A 3,427-nucleotide genomic window follows, 5' to 3' on the forward strand; every position below is an offset into this window, starting at 1 on the left:
AAATAACATTACCAAGTTGAAGAAACAGATCCAGCTAGGCATGTTAAATAGTATGAGTAGAGATTCCAACGGTCGATCAACGACTAATTTTGACCTACGGACCCAGGTCAAATTACACTGGTTGGTTCGAAAGACAAAAGTTTTTCCTCATGTGATTTTCGCCAAAATTCTTCTTACAATTACCAAAAATTCCAAATCACATAAATTATAAAGCGTAAAAATTATAACTCAAATTTCCAAAAAAAAAATTCCAAATTACCCGAAATCCTAAATCTCAAAGATTATAACCCAAATTTCCAAAGATCCTAAAATTTGAAAGTTATAATCCAAATTTACATAAAATTAAGACTTAAAAACTATGACACAGATTTCAAAAAATTTATGTATATTTTATGAAAACTTCACCTGTAATTGTGACCTCAGCGTATGCCAAAATCATTTTCGCCAAAATGGACAAGATGATGCCCAATAATTGATCTCCATTGTGAATTTCCTCAACAACCGTTCTCCTGACAACTCTGGAATTTGGACATGTGAACCAATCTTCTCTGTTTGCCACCAAACAAGACATCTACTGAAGCCGAGACATCAGCGTCCATATATATTCATGCCCTCTTAGTCTAATTCTAACAGTCATGCACGGCTTTCAAATCTCGGCAGTGTAATACTCCCATCAATCAATAAATCCAGAAAACAGCTGCTCTAGCTTCTGCAATTCGTTAACCGCGTGGTGGGCTTTAGGACTGTAAATTCCGGTAATAGGAAGCAGAGAATGCTTGTTTACCATGGCTGCTAAACTCTCCGCCTCCACAAAACTGTGTTTTGGATCAGGATTCAATACCGATGGCAGGAGTCGCGCGATCGAATCCCTCCCAGTCTGGCCTGGTGTGCATGTGCGGTTTTATCAGAAGCGCCGGTGTGCAGCGGCGGAATTGATAATGGGAGGGAAGCAGGCAACGCTGGCCGTCAACGGTAACAGCAACCGGGGCAGGGATACGAAGTGGGCGACTGAGGGAGACAATGGTGTACGGAAGAAGGTGAGGGTAGCGTATCAGGGGATTCCTGGGGCTTTCAGTGAGGCAGCAGCAACGACGGCCCACCCTGGTTGCGAGGGGGTGCCTTGCAAGGGCTACGAGGATGCTATCTGGGCCGTGGAGTCCCGCAAGGCGGATCGGGCCATATTGCCAGTAGAGGGCACCCTGGAGGGCAACGCGGTTCGAAACTACGACCTGTTGCTTCACCACAGCCTGTACATCGTGGAGGAGATTCGGCTCTTCGTTAACTATTGCCTGCTGGTGGCGCCCGGTGTTCGGAAGGAGCAAGTGCGCCGCGTGATGAGCCATCCAATGGCGTTGGCGCACTGCAGCCACGGTCTCAAAAAGCTAGGGCTCGATGTGGTCACCCGTGAGGCCGTCGATGACACTGCCGGTGCTGCGGAGTTCGTCCACTCCCGTGGCCTTAGGGACACTGCTGCCATCGCCAGCTGCAGGGCCGCTGAAATCTACGGCCTCGACGTTGTGGCCCGCAATGTGCAGGACGAGCCCTGGAACGTGACTCGGTTCCTGGTGCTCGCCAGGCAACCCTATACGGACGACGACAACGTTGGGGTCGGCGCCGTTGTTGGCGTTGACCGCGCCTGGAAGACGAGCATCGTGATTGCGCACGAAGGGGGTTTGGATGTACTTCTGAAATTGCTTTCCGTGTTCTCCTTCCACAACATCAGTCTGACGAAATTGGAGGTGAATCCGCAAGGTAGCGCCCCTCTCAGAGTTCTCGACATCGATGCCAAGGGCGGTGCCGCCGTAAGGCAGTTCGAGTACGTTTTCTATATAGATTTTGAAGCTTCCGAGGCAGACCCTCATGCCCAACGGGCCCTTGAAGAGGTAAGACGCTTCGCCACTTTTGTCCGGGTGCTAGGATGCTATGTTTCCCGCCCCAAAATCCACACCCTTGACCCTTGATTAAATGAATATCGTCAGTTGTATCAGAGGTATCGGTGTCATGCCAAGCATGCTCTTTCTTGTTGAGGTTGTTATCTATGTGATTTATTACCGGCAGTAGACTGAAGGGTTGTTATTTACCTGCTGTGTGGTATTTCTCTGGTTTGTATAATTATTATTAGTATAGATTTATCTTAATCAAGGATCTAGCCAAAGCCAGCCAAAGAAGATTTGGATCCAAATATTACAAGCTATTATTATCCTAAAAATGGATTTGCATCCAAATAAATAATTACCTTACGCTCTGCTTCACTCGTTATTTGGGATTTGGATCCAAATAAATAATTACCTCACTCAACTTCACTCTTTCTTTTTGGTATCCAGGTCTTAGACCTCCCACCCCTTTTTCTGTGCATGTATGCATTTGAATGTGTTGATCATTTGCTTACAGCACCTATAGTTATGCCCTTTTGGGTATTCAAGTTCATATTCATCTCGAGAGAACATGACATTGAATTTGGTACATTTGGGTAGAAAATATTGATGACTCGCTTACGAGTCATGATACTCTGTCTATGGACGTGTGAGATTTTCAGATCAATTTAATGATTTTAGAGCCTGCACAAGCACATTTCCTCGATCAGTTGTTGGACTTTTACATGGATGTTGTGAATGTTTATGATTATGAGTTTACATCAATGTTCTTTGAGATATCTGTCCGAATTTGTGGACTTTATGCCTTTTGGGTCTTAAACTTCCTGCCCATAGCAGTCCTTTTGTGTGCATGTGTTTACTTGAATGGCTTGATCGTTTTCTTACAGCACCTACAGTGTGCCTTTTGATATTTGAACTCATATTCATCTCCAGAATATATGACATTGGACTTGGTACATTTGAATAGGCTTGGAAGGATTGATGGCTCTATATTCAGCAATGATGTTCTGAGTACAGGCATATAATCAGATATTTGGATCAATTTAATGATTTTAGAACATGCACCAGCATACTTGCTTGATGATTTCTTCTTGGATTTTACTTGATGCTCTGAACGTCCATGATTGTGTGTTTCGATCATTGTCATTTAGGATATCTATTCAATCTGTGTTCTTCATGGCTTTTGCCAAAGATAGATAAATACATAGAGAATATAAGTTTTCATTAATCTGCATTGATCTTTAAGCTATGGATATCATGTTTTATAGTGTTGATGAGTATTGATTAGAGATTAAAAAGGCTGGCTTATTGAGAAGCTATAAGAGATTAAAAATGCATGAGTTCAAATATCTGATATTCTCGTCACCTTAAAGACTAACATAAATAAGTAAACATAATATAAGTTTGATAAATATGCACTGGTCTTTACTGCTCTGGATATCATGGTTTATAATTTTGATGAGCATTGATTAGAGATTAAATATGCATCAGTTTAAATGTCAAATATTTTCATTGCTTAGAAGACTGATATAAGTATGTGTATTTGAAACCTT

At 42.7% G+C, this 3,427-nt stretch overlaps 1 pseudogene; it reads left to right on the forward strand.

Moving 5' to 3' along the window:
* Positions 1 to 459: 459 nt before the first annotated feature.
* Positions 460 to 2,583, forward strand: LOC149199297 (arogenate dehydratase/prephenate dehydratase 6, chloroplastic pseudogene; annotated as a pseudogene).
* The last annotated feature ends 844 nt before the right edge of the window (positions 2,584 to 3,427 follow it).

Source organism: Pinus tabuliformis, chromosome 2_1, assembly GCF_031772625.1.
Source record: "Pinus tabuliformis cultivar Carrire ecotype Pingquan chromosome 2_1, CPIR1, whole genome shotgun sequence".
NCBI classification, from domain to species: Eukaryota; Viridiplantae; Streptophyta; class Pinopsida; order Pinales; family Pinaceae; genus Pinus; species Pinus tabuliformis.